Source organism: Cibotium barometz, chromosome 31, assembly GCF_041138505.1.
Source record: "Cibotium barometz isolate CiBa-2024 chromosome 31, ASM4113850v1, whole genome shotgun sequence".
In the NCBI taxonomy this organism is placed as follows: Eukaryota; Viridiplantae; Streptophyta; class Polypodiopsida; order Cyatheales; family Cibotiaceae; genus Cibotium; species Cibotium barometz.
Genome location: NC_141076.1, coordinates 30,595,173 through 30,616,924, shown reverse-complemented (window position 1 = coordinate 30,616,924; position 21,752 = coordinate 30,595,173). Strand labels below are relative to the sequence as shown.

Sequence of the window (21,752 nt, the reverse complement as noted above, 5' to 3'; positions counted from 1 at the left end):
TCACCTAGGTTCCCTCGAGCACACTCGGGGCTCACTTGCCAACTAAAAAGGTGAATTTTCATGGTTAGTCACTTGCACCGAATCCACTTTTGAAGGGTGACATGGCTCCATTATCATCATTGCATCATCACATCATGATATGCAACCAACATTTGGTAAATTTGCAATCTTACATTGAATTCTCATGGAGTACGCTCACAAGCAACCATGTAAGATTCTCTATTCGTCATACTTTCGCTTAATGCTCGGACAAATTTGATCTATGAATTTTCCCAATCCTTTAGGAGTACTTATACCCTTAAGCAATCAAACCTCTATTCTTCAAAACTATGCTTCCACACATATAACCCCCTAATAATTAGGGTTTTTAATGACCCTAAACATAATGAAACCAATTCAAGGATGAAAGTCCTCCCTAAGAGGGCACTTCTGAATCTTCATTTTCTATGTGAACCCTAATTTGGGTGCTTAATTCAACCCTAATCTCTCTTTTTAGAGTTTATATAAAGTTAAGTATTTTTTGGGTAATTTCACGATTCCAATCACATAAACGTGTTTATTAAGCTTAAATAACACATTAGAATTAACTCAAGTCATTAAATTCTAATCTATATCCTATTTATTTATCTAAAAACCATGATTAGGGTTGATTACCCATTTTAATAGCTCTAAATAAAAATGTAAAGCTATTGTGTCGGGTGCACCTTAAGTTTTGGATGTACCATCATTCACCATTAAAAAATATTTGAAACCCTAATTTTCCTTATGTCCTAATTCTTTAGGCTTGATCCCATAAGACAACATCTATTTATTTTCTTAATTCTAATAATTCTTTTGCCTTGATAAGCATACACAAACGTTGAATAATCCCGAAGCATCCCTAACTTTCTCTCAAATTAGAGATTTTCATTAACTTTTCCTTAATCTACTCCTAATCCGCTTGGACATTAATTAAGGCTAAATTAAGGCAAAACCCTAATTTTTAATTTTATCCCATGATTAAGGGTTATTTATAAGGTCATTAGGCTTAGGTCTAAGCCTATAAATTCAGTCAATATCGCATCAAATCCTTAAATAACACTTAATCTTTTCCTAAACTAGGACTAATCTAATTTAATCATTTTCAAAACTTTTTTAAAATTTTGACTAAAAGCCCTCTTATCCACCTCAAGGGGCTCCTAATTGTCTAATCATGTCCTTAAAAAAATTAGTTATATCTTAATAAGCCGTAATCCTACTTCTATGGAAATTAATAAATATTAAGCACGTATTTAATTATGAATAGTTTCTAATCATACAAGGGCCTTTGATTGGTAAACACCCTTACATCATCAACTCCTTCTAATGATTCTCTGATTACCTATTTTTTAAATCTAATCTTCTCTTAATTATAGTGAAAAATGATTAATGAATATTAAGCTTAATTTCAACAACTAAAAGCATCTATGGCTTAGCTTTAAAGATTCATTTGATAATATGAAATCAAACTCTAATCATCTTGATTGTGGGTTATTGCCTAATATTCCTCACTACTCACAAATTATCCAACTTATCTAATTCATCATTTTAATCCATTTCAGTGATAAGACATCCTTATAAATTAGCCAAAATAGGTCTTGCATCCCCCCTCAACCCTCAATTTATGACTAGTTTATCCTAATCTAAGAGTTTTTTTGCTAATCTTACTACTAATATGATTAAGAGGAAATCAAGCAAACAGAGATTAAATCAAGAATTTGATGATTTAAAAATGGTGCCTACCCCTTCACTTGAGCATAGAGATGGCTGATGAGGAAGAGTTAGTTATGAGTACCCTTGACTGTAGAAGCCTCCTTCTTTAGAGATTGGCACCAACAAGAAGAGAGACTGCTTCTTTTTTTATGATGAAAATTGCATAAAAAAGGTCATGTGTGAGTATATGTAACTACATAGGAATAAGGGGTGAGATTGGGCCATAATAGCGGGTCTTACCAAGTGTGGGGAAGGTGGAGAGGGACCTCCACGACACAAGTTTCTTATTTTTCATATTTTCTCTCAAAATTAATTATAAAGCTTATAATATCACTTATAATACTCTAGCCTTTGCAAAAAATAGCCTTAAGGGAGCCTTAACTAGTGGAACACCCATTAAAATTTGGAGGATTGACCACGGTATAAATTCCATCTCCAATACTTATATTTTAAACCTTATTGAAAATCTAAATTTGTTATTTTTTAAAATTTTGGCATGCTTGAGGTCATCAAAATTCTATTCTAAGGTTATTTTTTGTTCCCATTTAGATCGAGTCGGATGAAATAAGTGTTTACGCCACCTGATTCAGAGTCTGAACGACCTTTTTTTGAAATTTCACCCGACTCGGCTCATTTAAGATTTTCGCAAAAAAAATCGTTATTATGAAAATGTGGTCCATTGAGCCATTTTATAGACTTAGGATAAATTTTCTTAATGAAAAAAATATTTGAAAACCAAACTTCTCTCTCTAGGGCCATTTTCTCAAGGATTTTACAAGCCTAAGTTGAGCCTAAGAGAGGGATCTTATAGTGGTGCGATTTTGGATTGTTGACCATGATGCCACAAAAAAATCTATATTTTGGTGTGCGCATAGAAGTGGGCATGTCACTAAAAATAAATAAATTGGTGCGTCCAAAATGTGCATCCAGATGGAAGTGAGCATGTATCTATAGATGCAAGTGTGTTGTGGTTTTAGTTGCTTAACATCATTCCGATCAACTAAAACCAAGGCTAACATTTGATAAAATTGGAAGGATATAGAGAAGATTAGTATGGCCCCTACGCAAGGATGACATGCACAAATTGAGAAATGGTCCACATTTATTTTGACCGTACGCCCATTGTGGGTAGGGCAATTCCTCTCCAAAAATCTGCCGGGTATACAGAGTTTTTAGTGGGTACGCCTAAGGGCAAGCACTTGGTCGCTGGCGTTGCCCAGCTTATGGGTCTTTCAGGGTAATGCCCTAAGGAAGTAGCGAAACCGTCTTTGAGAATAGAGACGACGAATCTAATGACAAAAGTGTTTCTATATTCGAGTCTTAGAATGAGCTTGCTCGCTTGTGACCACAGCTCGAAAAACAAAAAACTTAACATCATTCCGTGCCTCTTACAAAAATGTACATCTTGGAGTAGGGAAAGGCCATTGGGAGGCCTTTTCTATGTGTTGGATGTTAAAGGACATACACATTTGAGTGATAACGAATTTTAAAAAGGGTCATAAAGGCAATATAGGCTTTTGATATTGTTCCTTCATGAACTTCCATTTTCTCCAGCTATTTCTTCCAACATTTCATTAGCTTTCCAATGCTTCTCAATATGTCTTTAATTGAAAGTGAAATTATCTTTGATAATGGTACCATTAGAGCATGTCCCCATGAATGTATAATGGCAAAGGGGTTGTCTACAAAAGTTAAAAGTACTCCTATACATTGGTTATTGGCTAGTTGCTCATCATAAACACATTGCTAGTAGCTAAGGAGAGCGATAGTGTGTCACCCTTAGAAGACCATCTTGCCATGCAATAGGGAAAAAAAGCACAAATTGGTATCAAACTTAAATTTTTTGTTTGTTTTACTTGCCAAAATTTAAATGAGAATTTTCAATTTTAGCCACAAAAAATACACAACAAACTGTGTTTTTTGAGCATTGACCACAGCAATGGAACTCATAGGATCTTGAGGTGGTAAGTGCTCATTTATGGAGCAATGTTTGCTTTAAATGACTTCAAAATTTTACAAGTTTTTTAAAGAAAATTGATGATTTTGAGCTAAATTATAGCTGAATTGCATTGATGTAGATTTTTTGAAATTGACAACTTTTTTTTAACATTTTAAAATGAGAATGTTGTAGGTGCATTTTATAAAGTTTGTGTAGACAACAATTATTGTAAAGCTATGCCATAGATGACATGGATGACGTGACATATGGAAAATTGATGTGCACAATGGCCGAAATTCCTCAGATTTGAAGCTTTCCAAGCCCTTTTGGGGCATGTTACATTTTAGAGAAGGGCATGAAAAGGTAAGCCCTTCAAAAGGAAATCTTAATTTTAAAAAGTCCTTTAATATTCCCTTTTCTTTTTAAATTGAGGCCCATTACACATACCCAGTATGGGAAGGGGATTGGGCGGGGGAGATTGCCTGCTCATTAATTATGGACGGTGGATACCCCCACCACATCAGCATGGGCAGGCAGGGGTATGGTGATGTGTAATGGGCCTCAGAGGAGGTTTTTAAAACCACACCCTAGTAGCAAGATTTTTATTAATGAAAACCCGTCAACTTTGTCCTTTTTAGACCTATTGATTAATTCGTCCTCAACTACTTAATTAATGTGACAAGAAATTTGGTTTTCCTGAGCAGCTTTAGGTTGAATTTGAGGCCGCTAGGTGGCAATGGGGCATTGGGCATGCCTATGTGGATTCAGGGATGGTGACACGGCACGGGTGAGAGTTTTCTAGGGTTTCTTACTGCGTTCTCTGGCACACATAAGACAGGAGAATTTTCCGTTTTTTGATGATTTTATGACATTGGCAACAGTAGGTAGTTCGATTAGAGTGTGTTGGGGCGCGGGTTATTTCTTGCACGCTTGGCCTGCCGTGCCGCTGCCTGGCTATCGACGCCGTTTCTCGAGATACTGACCCAACGCGCCTCCTCAAAGTCAATGAAACTGCAGGAAAAAGCAAGCACAGCTCTTCCTTCCCCGCACACAGAGGATCCAGGGAGATCATAAAAGCTGTCTTCTTCTTTAGCAGGCTCGCTACAAGCCTAGCTCGGGCTTCATCTCTGTGTCGCCTGCTGTTTCTTCTGGTTTTCTGCAACAGTGGAAACCGTAGGTAATGGAATTGCATGTTGAACTTGCAAAATCTCCGATTCTGACATGTGGGTTTGCGTTTTTGCTTGATTCAGTAAACACTAGCGGTTTGCGACCTACTCAGTTTATTAATGATACTGCATATTTAACATGTTTGATAGTGTCTAATTATTGTCTGTGCGCGCGCGCGCTTGGTTTTGTTGCTTTATCCTGTAACAAACCGGAGGCGTTGCGACCGAATCGCTATTTAATTTAGCGGTAATTACGATCGATATTTTTCATGCGGGTTAGTGTCTAATTTTAACGTGTGCGCGTTTGCGTTTGTCGCTTTTTTTTTTCTGCAACAAACACGAGGGTTTGCGACCAAATTGTGATTTAGGGTTGCGGTAATGGTGCGGCGGCACATGCTGCATGATGAGGAGGGGTGGTTTATTTATGGGTTGTGGTTGTTTTTCATTTCTGCGCCGTCGACCTAAGATTCGTAGAGATAGATGTGTGCAGGAGCTTCGCTTATGCAGCTTGATGTGAGCTTTGCATGTTTTTTCTTGGCTTTCGCTGTCTCAAACAAAGCACATGCACGGGCGCCTTGCTTTTCTCCTGCCCTGCCCACTTTCTGTCTCGCATGCTTGCCGCTGGCTACCCCGCTTTTGGCCTCCGTGTCTTCTTCCTAGCCACCACTTTTTCCATATTTTCTCCAATTTTTATTTCCGCTCTTTTCTCAAATGAAGCAGTGCAACTTGCAAGTTACACTGCTTACTGAAATGCTGCTTGTTTCGTCTTTTTCAGCTATGGCGCCAGAGCACTGGGAGCAAGGTGAGTTCACTTTCTCAGTCAGAGAGAAAGAGAGGGAGGGAGCAATATGTGATAAAGTGAGTTCATTTTCTCACTGAGAGAGAGAGAGAGAGAGAGAGAGAGAGAGAGAGAGAGAGAGAGAGAGAGTCCATGGTGATTTGTGGCTCGTTCTGCTTCTTTAAATAGTATTGTTACCTGATTATTATATATCATTTGTGTGTGTGTGTGTGAGAGAGAGAGAGAGAGAGAGAGAGAGAGAGAGAGAGAGAGATGGATGGATTGATCCATCGATCAATTGACCTATGTGTGCTTTCAGTCAGCATTCTAAGCTTTAGCTTTGCAAGCTATATAAGGCCTCACACTACATAGCCACAACAATGTATGGACATCCTATCAATTTGAGTTGTGTGTATCTGCAAGAGCCTTAAGCTTTATGATTAATCATTATTTTATGTGATGTTTTTGCATTATCTATATGATTACATTTACATCATGTCGGTACGCTGGCTGGTCCCACCTTTACACCATGTGTAAATGTGGTGCTGTAAATTTACATCTACACCATATCTTTACCTGGGTTATTCATAGTGTGGTGTCACTCAGTAGTTGTGATATTTGTGCATGTAGCTAATGAGCCACACGCTTCGTATACATTTGAAATGAACCTCTGAGTTAGAAAGCATTCACAAGCGTGTATCATTTAACTATGTTTGAAGTCCTTGTTATTGTCTCACATATTACTTGCCATGTGTTATTGGACACCTTCGATGCCTTATTGAAGTGCATTTTTGTTTGGTACTCCACTGAAGTTCCCTCTTGAGTAGGTGAAGTCGTTGATCAAAGCTTAGGAGCACTCTCAAGGGGTTTTCATATTATTGAATGTAGATGTTCATGATCAATATCTGTGACGTCTTATTCAAATTATGCTGTTCTTTTGCAAGATCATTATTATAGGACTTAACTGCGTAGGAGGATCACTTATCATTAAAGGGCCTAGATTCATGCTCAAGATAGCGTGTGTGTACAAGGAGATTCTTAGCAAGGGGTCTCGATTCATGCTCAAGATAGCGTCAGTTGTAGATCACGTGCTTGAGGTGAGAAATATTTTTTTTGTCACCATGAGGATTGGCAGTATCACTTAATTATACTAGAGGCTGGTCTTGTCATGGAGCTATTCAGGCATTTGAACACCATAACTAGTGTGTGTACAAGGAGATTCTTAGAGCAAGGGGTCTCGATTCATGCTCAAGATAGCGTTAGTTGTAGATCACGTACTTGAGGTGGGAAATAACTTTTTTGTCACCATGAGGATTGGTAGTATCACTTACAAGACCAGAGACTGGTCTTGTAATCTACAAGTTTGTTTGGTAATCTGAACTTCTTATAATCCTTAATGTTTTACTTGGGTGCTATTGAGAAACTAGTGTTATTGTAGTCCAAGGAGAGTTGTTTTTTCATTTTTCCAAGGAGAGTTGTTTTTTCATTTTTGAAGGAGAGGCATGTTCCATACGAGGGATTATACTTCTAGTCTTAAAACATTGGTAACATGGATGAGGATTGACATTGTTGCTGCATCCTATTGGGTGTGAATGTCTTCTACATAGGATCTTACACCTACTGTTAGACACTGATAACATGGGATGAAGATTCTTAGGTGAATTCTAACTTGGGGAAATGACCTAGATTTGCCTAACTTGAGTGTATGTGTTTTCTTGATAGGGCTCACACATGACTTTGAACACTCCGATGAGCTTGAATACTTAGCACATTCTCCTTTTCTTGGAAGTTTTGGTGCATTGCTAGGGGATGCCAAATTGGATTCGCCAATGGAAATTGATAAATAATGTATTTTCTTCATTGCATTTGTATGAAGGTTGCATCACGTGCATTTTATTTAATTTCTCTTGGTGAAATGGAATATACTCATGGAAAGTCCCTTTGTTGATCTTCAAGACTTGAAGAAATATATTGTATTCTGAGAGGTTTATCTTGAGAGCGGGGCACTAGTGAAGTCCCTCTCAGAGTGAGAAGAAATCTGTCGTAGAATACGAAGCCCAGCAAGCATATGAGAACATACATATTACAAATACAATGATGCAGCAAGATCTGGAGAGAGAAGAGAGACATCGCAGGAGGATTAAGCAAAGGGATTCTTTGAGAGCAGAATAAAGGAGAGCCTGACCATCAAGAATACTAGCAAAGGTCATATCTTAAGATAGGGATGAATGAGAAGATAGCAAGGAAGCCCTTTCAAACTAAGAGAGGGACAATAAGGTGACCAACAGCCTTGATGAGGTGCTGTAAAAGTAGGTCTCAGCAAGGTGTAATTTAGGTTTGGACTCCGGAGAGCTTATCATGTGCAATATCAATGCAAAACGATGATTTTTCATGAATACATTATGTGCTAGTTTGTAAAGTGAGTCATTATGGCTATAGATTCCCACATCGACGGAGCAAGCATTTTCATTAGAAAATGGGGCTTGCATAATAGCAAGAGTTTATGTGCTTATCGAGAAAATAGGCTAGAGGATAAGGTTCCCCACGCAAATTTAAAAAGTCGGAAGATAGGGTTCCATGCTTCCCTATGTCTCTCCTCACACTCCATGCTCTTAGCTGTCTCCCTCACACTCCATACTCCTAGATGTCTGGAGTTAGCATGTACAAATCTCTCAAGTTAGTCATGCCTGCTATTGAAGGGCATGTACTCATATATCCGATTGAGCCACCATGGAGGTTCCTATTCCCCTCTTTCCATTCACACAAATCAACATAAACCAGCACCTCTTACTTCTTGGTATATACGCACATACGTACATACACTGTAATCTGGATAGATAGAGAGAGATGATGTAACCTACCCTTATATTATACACTTATCTGATTTTGAACACACAATGGCAGGTGAACAAGAATCATTGTCTTTATGGTAACGAAGGTTGAGCAAGCTGTACTTCTGAAAAGCATTAGAGGAGGAAAGTGCATTGCTTGTCTTGTCTCAGTCTATGTTTGCAGTTGGAGCATCATGAAGATTCACGCCTCAGTATTTACTGTTTTGAGGCCTTTCTTCTTCAGGAACAATGGTAATTTCTATGCACTTTTTAGGACTTTTGGTTTGAAAATCTTCTCTCTCAATTCTTTTTTCTATTCATTGTTGTAAAGTTGATATTTCTCTCTCGTTACCTGAATTCAACTCACATCCTTAAGTAAATGTTAAACATGTGCATGTGTGCTTGGAGGGACAGGGATATAATGAACTTAGTCCGAAGATAAGGGGCTTTATTCCTGACCAGCCTGTCCCTCGTGGCAGGGGATTTCCCTTGTCCATCCGGGCCCATCAAAATAGGAAATGTGTGTAAAGTCCTAAATTTATGGCTAATGAAAACGTAAGATAAGTTGACCCGTAAGTCATTGGAGTGGAAACAGCCTTGAAAGCACTTCTTAGCAAGTATACATTGCACAACATGTGATATGGAACCTTATCCTTTTACTATGCTAATTATTTATGTAAACTAATACTGTAGTCTTCATACAAGCATTCTGAAAACACCATGCTTTTAATCATCTGGGGATTTAGGAACAATATGAGGAGTGAAGCCAGCCAGCTCCTTTAAAACCCATGCCTTCTCTTAGAAGTTAGGAGAGAAAATTGAAACACCTATGTCGTGCAAATCAACACCAGGCTTGCCTGTCAAGAAGACTACTCATGCATCATTTCCATAATCCAGAGAGGAGGGAAAACCAGTCAGCGCTTTCAAAGTCTCAAGTCTAACTTGAAGGATGCAAAAACTCTTGTGGAACCCCACACGAATTAAGTTCATAAGATGCTTGCAACAGTGTGCTGGCTGTCAAGTTGCCAAGATGCTTCGGTTCTGGTCCCAGTTCTAGTGTGACCTGTGCATCTGCTCCATGATCCCATGGTAGTATCTTTTGGTTCTTTCAAACATTTGTGCTTTTAGTGTCTCCTGTTGAAGATACTTGTTTATGCATTAACATGGACAAGTGCCACATGTATCTGTTATGGGTGGTCATAACCCAGAAAGTATTCTTTTATGTGTTGTCCTTTTGGTCTGACGACCACCCAAAGCACACCATAAAGTGTTGGATTAGCATTTCCCCCTTGCCCTGCCTCGCTCTTGCTCTTCTTCTAGGAAGAAGAGTAAAATTTAAAAGCATAGTCCAAAGCTTGATGGTGAAGATTATCATATGGTTGGTGGAAAGTGCTTCTACAGAAACATAAGAACTACTCACTTTACTCACCAGAGGTAGATATAACAGAGATGGTTACCCTCAATTTAGTCATTAAAGAAGAGAAAATCAATCATGTGCAGGTCTTCTTTCTGCTCCCCCTTCCCTCTGTCTCCCTATCATCTGGAATTTTGTCACTCTTACACTCTCGTGTTCTCCTTTGTCGCTCTCCCACTCTCATGTTCTCTTTTCTTGTGAAACTTGCTGGTATGACATTTCTCATTTCGGTCCTCAAAGATGCCATTTCCATTTTCCTTTTTGTTTATCTATTTCTTATAAGCATGGTTTATCTCACACCTCCAAATGCTCATCCATGAATTATGCTGTACTGGAGAATCTTAAAGTATTTAGGTGCAAGGCAGTTCGAGAGTCAAAAGAGTACGGTTTTGGTTTTCCTTTCTGTTTCTGTATTACTTATAAGCATGGTAGAGATCCCACCTATAGATGGTCCTCCATTTAATAATGGCGGTCTGAGGCAGTTTGAGAGTTGAATGAATAAGCTCTTTGCATTTGGGAAGATGGTGGACCATAGGCAGGATTTGAATTGGAATCTCTTTGCTGCAAGATGAATGTGTAAAGTGTGTTTGTGTGTGTGCCTTGAAGTGTATGTATGCACACTTTCTATATATATATATATATGTGTGTCAAGTGTCTTTGTGTGTGTGCGCCTTAAAGAGAGAGATTAACATCATGACCATGGAATACATCATCATGGGTATTGAAATGAAATGAAAGAAAACGACAAAACTAAAATGCTAGAGCTGATCCATGTACAAAGAGCATAGGCTCGCATATCATCCTAAGATATTTTCCATGGGGTGCTTCAACATGGCACTCAGACTCCAGAGTGGTAAAGTTGAGCCGACGTTGGATACTTGTGATGGTGTCAAATGATGGCCCTGATCATCCTATGGTGAGGCGGGCATGGGTGGGGGCCATTGGGGTGAGGTCGTGGACCTTTGCATAGCTCAGTGGCACTGTCCAGTGTCACTCCTCAGTCGAGATCCCACATCAGCCTGGGACCAGGTAGGGTGGGTGGGTTTGCCCTCGAAGCTCGAGTTTGGAAGAAATCAGTGAGCTCTTTGCGTTGGTTCTCGGGTAGGTGTTGCTGGTCTGGGCTGCAATAGCAACTCTTGTGATTGTGAAGCTCGAAAAGGAAGAGCCCTAGGCATCTCTGATCTGGGAAGTCCATGATCCTAGAGAGTGGTCTAAACCCGTCTCGGAAGAGGCAGTAGAACCTCCCCCTGAGCTCATAGTATACTATACATTGGCATATGCAGTGCTCCTTTGTCTTGGCCTCTTTATGGCAAAGCTGACACATCCTATCCTCTGGTGCAGCCATTCCTGGCCCATAACTGGTTGTCTCTACTCTTTACTGGTGGGATGAGGTGCGGATCTAGCCAATGACAGGTGTGTGTAGTGTGGGCATGTCATAAAGCTATTGTCTTTGTTCAAGGTTATCTTTGTCTCCAGGTGATGAGTGGGTGAGTGCCAGGAGTATCCAGTCTAACATTGTCTTTTCTAATGACCTTGTTGAGCTCTATGCGTATGTGTGGTAGTGTTAAAGATCATAAACTTGGCCTTCCCAAGGTTCACAGTGAGGTCCTGGTCCTTGCAAAAGGCTTGTACTGCGTGCCTCTACAACCATAGTTTTTTTTCAACGCGTCCGTTTCACATTCCATACTCTTGCCCATGTCCGCGTTTGTACACGTATGTTTGGATATACTGAAAGGTGTCCTAAATGTTGGGTCTTTTTGGGTTTTTGGTCTGCCCGACGCCGACAACGATTTGACACCTCCCTCGTGCGGCTGCTGTTGCGTGTATTTGACGGTGGACTACTGTGACCTGTCGCCTCAGGCTTGTACTCGGTTGCTGTCCCCTGTGTGGCTGCTGTTGCATGTATTTGACGGTGGACTACTGTGACCTGTCGCCTCAGGCTTGTACTCAGTTGCTGTCCCCTGGGGCCTGTACCCAAGGGCCAACGTCCAAGTGTCAAGACACGACTCACGACTCGCCTTCAGGAGTCGGGACCCGTCACCCAGCCTCTTGAGTCCCAGCCTCCAAGTACACCCGACATTGTTACAACTTAGTAACTTACCTGAAAGGTTGTATGAGGCTATCGACTCAAGTTTATGCATTTTTGCCTTCTATTTGTGCCTCCTTCTAGTATGATAGTATCTGTTGCTTGCGTCCCCTTGAACCTTCTAAGTTCTATGTAGTACATTGTACTGTGTACACACTGCACAATACATACTGATACACTGTAGTATGTACAATATACTACATACATACTACAGCCTGGCAACTTGGGCCTTTTTTCTACCTTGGTCCTTCGCTCCCCCTTCCCCCTCTCGTGAGACTTGAGCTGCGAGCAGCAACTCTGTGAGCAGTGTTGCTGGGCCATTTGGATGTGTACACTTACAAAGTTACAACTTACAAGTGTGCATTGTGCACTGTGTGCCTTCCCTTTGAGGCTCGGAGCCCTCTTCAAAGTTCGTACTTCAAAGTTCAAGAGTCAAGTTTGTTCAAACGTGAATTTTGTGCCCAATGTCGGTCTGTTCAACCTTTAGCGAAGTTCTGTCTAAATCACCCTTTTTACAGTTGGGTCGATCCAAGCGTCCGGAGTGGCAATATGTGATTCAAGTAAAGGCCCTTGGGAAAGGGCTATTCACCTGTAAATGCAATTATTGCCCTCATCAATGGGAAGGAGGCCCGCTACGCATTCGGGCACACATTTTGGGCTTGGTTGGCCATGGTCTCGGGCCTTGCGCAAATGTATCAAAAGAGGTTAAAGATGTTTGGAGGAGGTTGCATGCAGACAGTCGTAGCGGTGTTCATGGCAGAGAGGCTTTTGTGGATGCTTTGGTGGATGATATGGGTGGAGAGGTATCTCACGGTGCAGGGTCCGCATCAATGGGCACACAGGGAAGTGCACAAGTTAGCGGTAGTGCAAATGTTGGGTCATCATGTAAGAAGAGAAAGATGTCTAATGGGAAGATGGAGTTGGCAAATGCATGGAATGTACAAGCACGAAAGTAAGCAACCATCGCAGTGTGTAGATTCTTTTATGCAGAGGACATTTCCCATTGGAAAGTGAGGAGTTCTTACTTTTTGGAGATGGTGAAGGAAATTGGACATGCTGGTTCTTCTTATGTGCCTCCATCTCACCATTGCTTACGCACCACTGAGTTAGTGGATGAGGTCAAATGCATTGATCATGAGATCATGGGTGTGCACGAGAAATGGAAAAAATATGGATGCACCATTGTTTCTGATGGATGGTCAGATACTAGGCGCAGGCCTATCATAAATTTTCTTGCATGCTCCATTCATGGCACTGTATTTTTGAAATCTATGGACACATCTGGGGAGTTAAAGTCTGGGGAGTTTATTTTTTAGCATTTAAAGCAGATTATCATTGAGGTTGGCCCAGCAAATGTTGTTTAGGTATGCATGGATAATGCATCGAATTGCGTTCGGACTGGGGAATTGGTTGAGCAGGAGTGGCTGACCATTTTCTACACTAGATGTGCATGCCATTGCTTGGACCTCTTGTTTGAGAACATTGGCAGAATTTCTTGGATTGCAAAAGTGCTAAACCAAGCAACTCAAGCTATCACATTTGTCACAAGGAAGTCCATAGTGTCGGCATTGTTTAGAAAACTCAGCAAGGACTTGGTGAAGCCTTTTGCAACTCGGTTTGCCTACCTTTTTATTCTCTCTTGGATGAGAGATGTATGCAGGGTGTGTGCAAGCTGATGATCGATGATAAATTTGTAAAAATGATGGCATCAAAGACCTCAGGCAATTGGGGTGTCAGACATTGTGTTCTTTGCATCTTTTTGGCAAAGAGGCAAGAACCGTTGTCAAGATATGTGTTCCCATTTTGAAGATTCTCCGCTTGGCTGATAGGGAAGGAGCCACCATGGGCCTCATGTATGAGCTTATAGATTGTATGGTAGATCAAGTGCAAAACATGCAAGGCATTGAGGCCAATAAGATAAAAGAGATCAAAGATCTATGCATTGGTAGATGGGAATGATGCACACACCATTGCATGCTGTGGGCTATATCTTGCACCTTCTATGGAAAGGAAAACAGCAAGATAGTGACTCAGAGGTGCATGATGGATGGATGACATTGTTGGAAAAATACACTAAGGGTGATTTGGCCTTGCAAGGAGATCTCATTGATGAGCTGGACAAGTATAAGCGAGAAAGCAACACATTTGCTCGTCCCATTGCAAAAGATGAGAAAAGAATGCAAGAGGGTGTGAAATGGTGGGAGACATTTGGGGCTCGTACACCCAAATTACAAGCTCCTGCACTTAGGGTGCTTTCTCAAGGCACATGTGCCTCCCCATGTGAAAGAAATTGGAGCACATTTTCTCTCATTCATACTAAGAGAAGAAACAGGCTTCTTCCTTCTCATATGGAGAAGCTTGTTTTCATACACACAAACTTGAGGCTCATTCCAAGATCAAAGAAAGAGGCTATGAGAGAATGGAGATCACATTGGATATGCTTAACAAAGAAAAAAATGAGAAATGAGGAGCGCTTGATTGCCTTGCAAGATTTGCAAGAGGCTATTGCAGAGGACGATGAGGCTTTGGAGCCTCTTTCGATTGCTCCACCCTCTATAGATGGCCAGCCATCCTCTAGCCATGTTGGGACATCATGCTCAGTTGCTACCGAGACTTATGAGTTTGATGATGATAAGGAGGAGGAGGAGGAGGAGGAGTTTGCAGATGAGGATGAGGAGCCCATTGATCATGCTGAGGATGAGGGGAGCTTTGATGAGGCTTAAGCCTTAGGGTTACTTAGTATTCTTCCACTCTCTACTTATGTTTTGTTTTTCCTCACTGCTCAGGAGTCGATCTACAGGTTTTGTGGCTTGCCCAATGTGCAGTGAGCACTCCATCATCCATCTTTTTGCTCGCTTCCACTCATGTTTTATTTAGTTTCTTGAGGCTTGGACCTCCTCATGTTTGTCCACATGGCACACCCTACATGTGACAGGTTTTGGCATTTTCCCACTCCACACTCCCTAGTCCCTACTTATGTAACATGTTACATGATACATCATTGATCATACATGTATGATGTAAACAAGTTACAGTAATATAAAGTCCAGAGTCCGGAGTTTGGATTTTGGCTCTACATCATTTATGTTTTTCTAATCCCAAAATCTTTGCAGTTTCAAGTTTCTTTGGTTTTTTGTGTAATATGTAGCATGTTTTTCCTTAAATTTAGGGTGCCGTACGGAATCCCACGTATGGAATTTCTTGGGGGTGTACATTGCACAACATGTGATATGGAACCTTATCCTTTTACTATGCTAATTATTTATGTAAAGTAATACAAGCATTCTGAAAACACCATGCTTTTAATCATCTCGGGATTCAGGAACAATAAGAGGAGTGAAGCCAGCCAGCTCCTTTAAAACCCATGCCTTCTCTTAGAAGTTAGGAGAGAAAATTGAAACACTATGTTGTGCAACATAACACCAGGCTTGCCTATCAAGAAGACTACTCATGCATCATTTCCATAATCCAGAGAGGAGGGAAAACCAGTCATCACTTTCAAAGTCTCAAGTCTAACTTGAAAGATGCAAAAACTCTTGTGGAACCGCACACGAATTAAGTTCATAAGAAGCTTGCAACAGTGTGCTGGCTGTCAAGTTGCCAAGATGCTTCGGTTCTGGTGCCAGTTCTAGTGTGACCTGTTCATCTGCTCCATGAACCCATGGTAGTATCTTTTGGTTCTTTCAAACATTTGTGCTTTTAGTGTCTCCTGTTTAAGATACTTGTTTATGCATTAACATGGACAAGTGACACATGTATCTGGTATGGGTGTCATAACCCAGAAAATGTTCTTTTATGTGTTGTCCTTTTGGTCTGACGACCACCCAAAGCACACCATAAAGTGTTGGATTAGCATTTCCCCCTTGCCCTGCCTCGCTCTTGCTCTTCTTCTAGGAAGAAGAGTGAAATTTAAAAGCATAGTCCAAAGCTTGATGGTGAAGATTATCATATGGTTGGTGGAAAGGTGGAAAGTGCTTCTACAGAAATATAAGAAATATTCACTTTACTCACCAGAGGTAGATATAACAGAGATGGTTACCCTCAATTTAGTCATTAAAGAAGAGAAAATCAATCATGTGCAGGTCTTCTTTCTGCTCCCCCTTCCCTCTCTCTCCCTATCATCTGGAATTTTGTCACTCTTACACTCTCGTGTTCTCCTTTGTCGCTCTCCCACTCTCATGTTCTCTTTTCTTGTGAAACTTGCTGGTATGACATTTCTCATTTCGGTCCTCAAAGATGCCATTCCCATTTTCCTTTTTGTTCATCTATTTCTTATAAGCATGGTTTATCTCACACCTCCAAATGCTCATCCATGAATTATGCTGTACTGGAGAATCTAGAAGTGTTTAGGTGCAAGGCAGTTTCGAGAGTCAAAAGAGTACGGTTTTGGTTTTCCTTTCTGTTTCTGTATTACTTATAAGCATGGTGGAGATCCCACCTATAGATGGTCCTCCATTTAATAATGGCGGTCTGAGGCAGTTTGAGAGTTGAATGAATAAGCTCTTTGCATTTGGGAAGCTGGTGGACCATAGGCAGGATTTGAATTGGAATCTCTTTGCTGCAAGATGAATGTGTAAAGTGTGTGTGTGTGTGCCTTGAAGTGTATGTATGCACACTTTCTATATATATATATATATGTGTCAAGTGTGTTTGTGTGTGTGCGCCTTGAAGAGAGAGATTAATGTCTACAAAAGGCCAAAATGACCTATGAGACCAAAAGGATTACATCATGACCATGGAATACATCATCATGGGTACTGAAATGAAATGAAAGAAAACGACAAAACTAAAATGCTAGAGCTGATCCGTGTACAAAGAGCATAGGCTCGCATATCATCCTAAGATATTTTCCATGGGGTGCTTCAACATGGCACTCAGACTCCAGAGTGGTAAAGTTGAGCCGACGTGAGGGATACTTGTGATGGTGTCAAATGATGGCCCTGATCATCCTATGGTGAGGCGGGCATGGGTGGGGGCCATTGGGTTGAGGTCGTGGACCTTTGCATAGCTCAGTGGCACTGTCCAGTGTCAGTCCTCGGTCGGGATCCTACATCAGCCTGGGGTCCAGGTAGGGTGGGTGGGTTTGCCCTCGAAGCTCGAGTCTGGAAGAAATCAGTGAGCTCTTTGCATTGGTTCTCTGGGCTGCAATAGCAACTCTTGTGTCTGCGAAGCTCCAAAAGGAAGAGCCCTAGGCATCTCTGTTCTGGGAAGTCCATGATCCTAGAGAGTGGTCTAAACCCGTCTCGGAAGAGGCAGTAGAACCTCCCCGAGCTCATAGTATACTATACATTGGCATATGTAGTGCTCCTTTGTCTTGGCCTCTCTATGGCAAAGCTGACACATCCTATCCGCTGGTGCAGCCATCCCTGGCCCATAACTGGCTGTCTCCACTCTTAACTGGTGGGATGAGGTGCGGATCTAGCCAATGACAGATGTGTGTGTGGTGTGGGCATGTGATAAAGCTATTGTCTCTGTAGAAGGCTATCTTTGTCTCCAGGTGATGAGTGGGTGAGTGCCAGGAGTATCCAGTCTAACAATGTCCTTCCTAATGACCTTGTTGAGCTCTATGCGGATGTGTGGTAGTGTTAAAGATCATAAACTTGGCCTTCCCAAGGTTAACAGTGAGGTCCCGGTCCTTGCACAAGGCTTGTACTGCATCTAGGTGCCTCTGCAACCCCTACGGCGAGTCAGATGCAAGGACAATGTCATCAGCATACAATAGGATCGGTATCATGACTCTGCCAATTGTGCTCCTTGTCCTCCCTGTTTATGTATATATGAGAGAGAGAGAGAGAGAGAGAGAGAGAGAGCTTTGCTGCAATATGAATGTGTAAAGTGTGTTTGTGTGTGCCTTGAAGCGTATGCATGCACACTTGAGAGAGAGAGAGAGAGAGAGAGAGAGAGGGAGAGAGTTGATTTCTTTTTGCTTCTAGTAGGAGAGGTGGGAATCTTGATGATGCTGCAACAGCAATCAATGACTAATTTGAAGGAAGCTTTTGAAGATATTTTCAGAAGGATGCTATATCTATGACAATGTTATCTTGAAAGTCTTGATTGTTAGGAAGATCCTTCTTGTTCTCCAATCAAGAAGACAGATGGATTTGTGCTATTTGGGAGGTATGAAAATATTAAGATCTTTGGTTATGAGTTTTTATTTTATTGGAAAATATGAAAATCTTTGCTTTTGAGGCACGGCCTTAGCTCCAATGGGCCATCTTTTTGGAGAGGGTGATAGATGTGTGCCACTCCCAACTGCAACCAGAGTCAGCAGAGAGTTTATATACTTTACCAGCATAAAAGTGGTTTGTGGATCTGAGGACTAGTTAGCTTACACTACTCATCAGGGAGCTACAGGTGGGCCAAGCACACAAAGGTCTACATGACACAGAACTGGACTCGTCCGCTTACACCATTGGTCGGGGAGTAACAGGTGGCCGACTACACAATGGCTTGTGTGAAGCGGCAGTGTGCTTGGGTAATGGGATAATCTACAAGATTACCACTGTGTTCATAGAGTTGTAAGAGCTCCTATTTTAAGTAAATGTCTAGTAAGTTGAATACTCGCGGTGGTGTGTCATATGTAAATATCCTTACATTTGGTGTCATACCTAGGACCTGAATTTTGGTTGCATCTTTTTTTTTCAGCTTGCTGAGCTGTCAGGAATCTTGTGCACAGTGAAAGTGAAAAGTTTCAGTCGGCTTCCACATGGCAGTTGGAAATCAAGGGGTTACCATTTTAACCATCACCTTTTCTCTTGGTAGTCATATGTTGAAGTCGTCTACCTTGCTAGGGTGCATACACAGTTGAAATTTGCCATCTATTGTGCGCATTGAACATTAAAGATTAAATTCTCCGTTTATTGTTAAAGGTTTTATTCTTACATTCTCATGTAGTATGGATTTCTTTGGGTCTTGAAGAAAGATTGAGCAATAAACAAGCCTCCCCAGCAGAACCTTAGAATGTTGGCAGTGGTGGGGAGATAGTAGATGTTCTATTTTGACTTAAAATTCAACATATTAACTTAAAATTCTTGGCATTGAGTTTGAATCCGCAGTGATGGGAATGATATGATAGATGTTTGGACATTGAAAGGAGAGAATGGTTGAGGAAGACTGTCTAGTGCATACAGAGGAACATTGAGCTTGGTAATGCATATGGCAGCGCTCAAGGGTTGGTTGAAGTTTGAACAAAGAAAGGAAGATCATGGCAGATAGATGGAACATGGGATGGAACATGAAGCTTGGAAATGCAAATGCCACATACGACTTTAGGTTTTAAAGAACAGATTGGCTTTGTTGGAAAGCCCGAGAAAATACAGCTTTCAACAACACTAAGAAGCTTAGGATAACTCTCTTATAAAGACAAGGCAGAAGAAGAGCAACCAAAAAGACAAGTTATGAAAGTGGGCACTTAAGGTTAGTGCTTAAGATTTTATACCTTGTGATAGAAAGGCATTACGGAAAGAAGGATTTTATGTGCATGTCAATTACTAGGACCTCTTGGTAATTCAGTTGCTTGAGCAAATCGATTGGAGTCCTATTGTGAGGGTGGTGTGAAAACAGGTGAAAGTTTAATTATTACTCTCTTGCAAGGAAGAACACAGTGCTATGGATGGTCAGGTTCTTAGCAGGTTTCAGATGGTCAAGTTCTTAGCAGGTTTCGGTGCTCGAGCCACATGTTTGCATTGCTCTCTCTTGCAAAGAACACAGTGCTATGGATGGTCAAGGGCTAGTGGGTTTTGGGGCTCCAGACACATGTTTGCAAGCTTCTAGGTATTTGGATGAACAAGAACAATCTCACTTGAAGAAAATGTTATTTTGGATGGTTGACTCTTTCATATATAGGATTCCTTGATGTGGTGGGGATGATTTGATATGTTTCCAAACCATTCAGCTTTGAATGGTCGATTCGGTTGGCACAGTAGAGTGCCAAGCTATCCTTAAGATAAGGTGGACTTATGGCTGGGTAATTGGAATTGACAATCCTATTAAGGTGCTTAAAGCACAGAAAACCATGAGCAAAAGCACTTGAGACTCTGTATACTTGAAAAACACTATTAGCAATCTTGTTTCTTAATTATTAGCATGATAAGTGCATCAATAGCTTCCATTTCCAATGTGTTAGCACTCAAGTAGAACCACCGAAGCGGTCAAGGTATTAATAAGCATCTACAAAGTTATTTAAAAAAGCTAGTTAGTCCTGAAAATTCAAAGTTTAAATTCTCTTGCTGGGAGAAAATTGGGGAATAGACACCTCAATTACCATCAATGTGGATGTGCAATGTCGTGCTTGTGTGAGTGCAAGTTACATTTCTGCGTGGTAGAAGTGTTGAACAAGTAGTCAGATGTGTTCTTCTTGTACAAGAGGAGTTGGACAAGTAATTAGAGATGCTTTGGAGTGATTTTATTCACTTACAATCACCCTTTAATCCTTCGTTGTAAAGTCTTTGTATTCTTAGGAATATTTGGTTTTTTCTTGATTGTAAAGCGTATATTTTCAGATGAGTTGGACGAGTAGTTAGAGATGATGTATTGGAATGGGTTTGTGCAACAGCATCACACTTTCATTACACCTTCAATGAGTTATGTGAAGAAACCTCTAGGTCTCTTATTTGGGGTACCAAAGTCAATGATCCCCGAAATGCTTTGGGATTATTCATGACTTGCACAATCAAGTTTTTTGAACACTGAAAAATCCATTACAAGTGTTTGGGACAAAAGAAAGAATTAAAAAATAAGTTTAAAAATATAATTATTTGGCTTCCAGCACATATTAACAAAATGAAGAGTATAATAAAATATTTGGCTAACATTGAGGCACCTGTAGAAGAAGAGGATGCCATAACCATATTGTTGAAAATGCAGGAGTATAGCCTCTTGGTGGCTACCTTGAAGAACCTCCCATATCTAACCATTGTAGGAGATTGGAGACTCCTAGAAGAAAACCAGATTCAAGAAAAGGTCGGTAGCCGAAGATTGGAGACTCCCAAGAAAAGCAGATTCAAGAAAAGGTAGCCCAAGCAGATTCAAGAAAAGCAGATTCAAGAAAAGGGTATGAAATTTATTATATTTTTGATGCTCAATATTTTAGAAAAAATATAATGCTGGAGTAATATCTGTGCATGAACCAATCCCTGAAGAGGAATGTGCGATGAAATGCTATTTAAGAGCATGTATCCTTTTAATTGAAGGACAATCTTTTTGTTTTGAATACTATATTGATATTTGCTTGATAAAATTACTTTTGGTGTACTAAGCTAGTTTGGTAGAAAGTTTTGATCGGGAGTAGTTTGTCTGTCGTGTTGTCATATTATAGTAACTTCTACTCTCTCCACAAGTTATTTTTTATCCAAATTTCAGGTAGTATGGCTGATTAGTTATTCCCGACCACTCCTCTTGGCTCTCAGGGACACTTCGGGGCCACACATTCACCTTTTGGTAGAAAAGCTCATAGATTACGAGTCTCCTAGAGATTTCTTCACAGATGGGGACCCTTTATGCATTGGGTTCGTGGAATTGTTTGGGACCCGACAACAAAAGTGGTGGACTTTGACATCACTTTCTTGACTCGAAATGCTTACCCAAATGCTTTACCTAGCCTTCAGATTTGTTTTTTCTTCAACATGGTCATGGAAATACGACTCCATATCCCAAAGACCAAATAAGAAATTTTTATTGTAGCCATTACCCTTCTCATGAATACTTTTCCTCGCCAACTCTTCAGATTGTATGAGTGTGGCATATGGCTTCCTTGGCCATAGACAGAACTACTAAGTGCTTTTCTCTCTCCTTTGAAAATTGTACTAT

General features: G+C 40.7%; 1 long non-coding RNA gene, 1 other non-coding gene and 1 pseudogene across 5 annotated transcripts; all 3 read left to right on the top strand.

Moving 5' to 3' along the window:
• The first annotated feature begins 2,730 nt into the window (after positions 1 to 2,730).
• On the top strand, positions 2,731 to 2,837 carry LOC147620732 (U6 spliceosomal RNA). The gene has a single exon (XR_015270072.1). It is a non-coding gene; the product is annotated as a U6 spliceosomal RNA (small nuclear RNA).
• Positions 2,838 to 4,436: 1,599 nt separating this feature from the next.
• Positions 4,437 to 20,062, top strand: LOC147620730 (uncharacterized). Of its 4 annotated transcripts, XR_015269982.1 has the most exons (6): positions 4,438 to 4,847; positions 5,612 to 5,638; positions 8,519 to 8,697; positions 17,879 to 18,420; positions 18,591 to 18,672; positions 19,001 to 20,062. It is a non-coding gene; the product is annotated as an uncharacterized LOC147620730 (long non-coding RNA). The 4 variants fall into 4 exon arrangements; XR_015269984.1 differs by lacking the exon at positions 19,001 to 20,062 and having other exon boundaries at positions 4,437 to 4,847; positions 5,612 to 5,694; positions 18,591 to 18,851; XR_015269985.1 differs by lacking the exon at positions 19,001 to 20,062 and having other exon boundaries at positions 4,439 to 4,847; positions 17,882 to 18,420; positions 18,591 to 18,851.
• Positions 12,410 to 13,261, top strand: LOC147620731 (uncharacterized; annotated as a pseudogene).
• Positions 20,063 to 21,752: the final 1,690 nt, after the last annotated feature.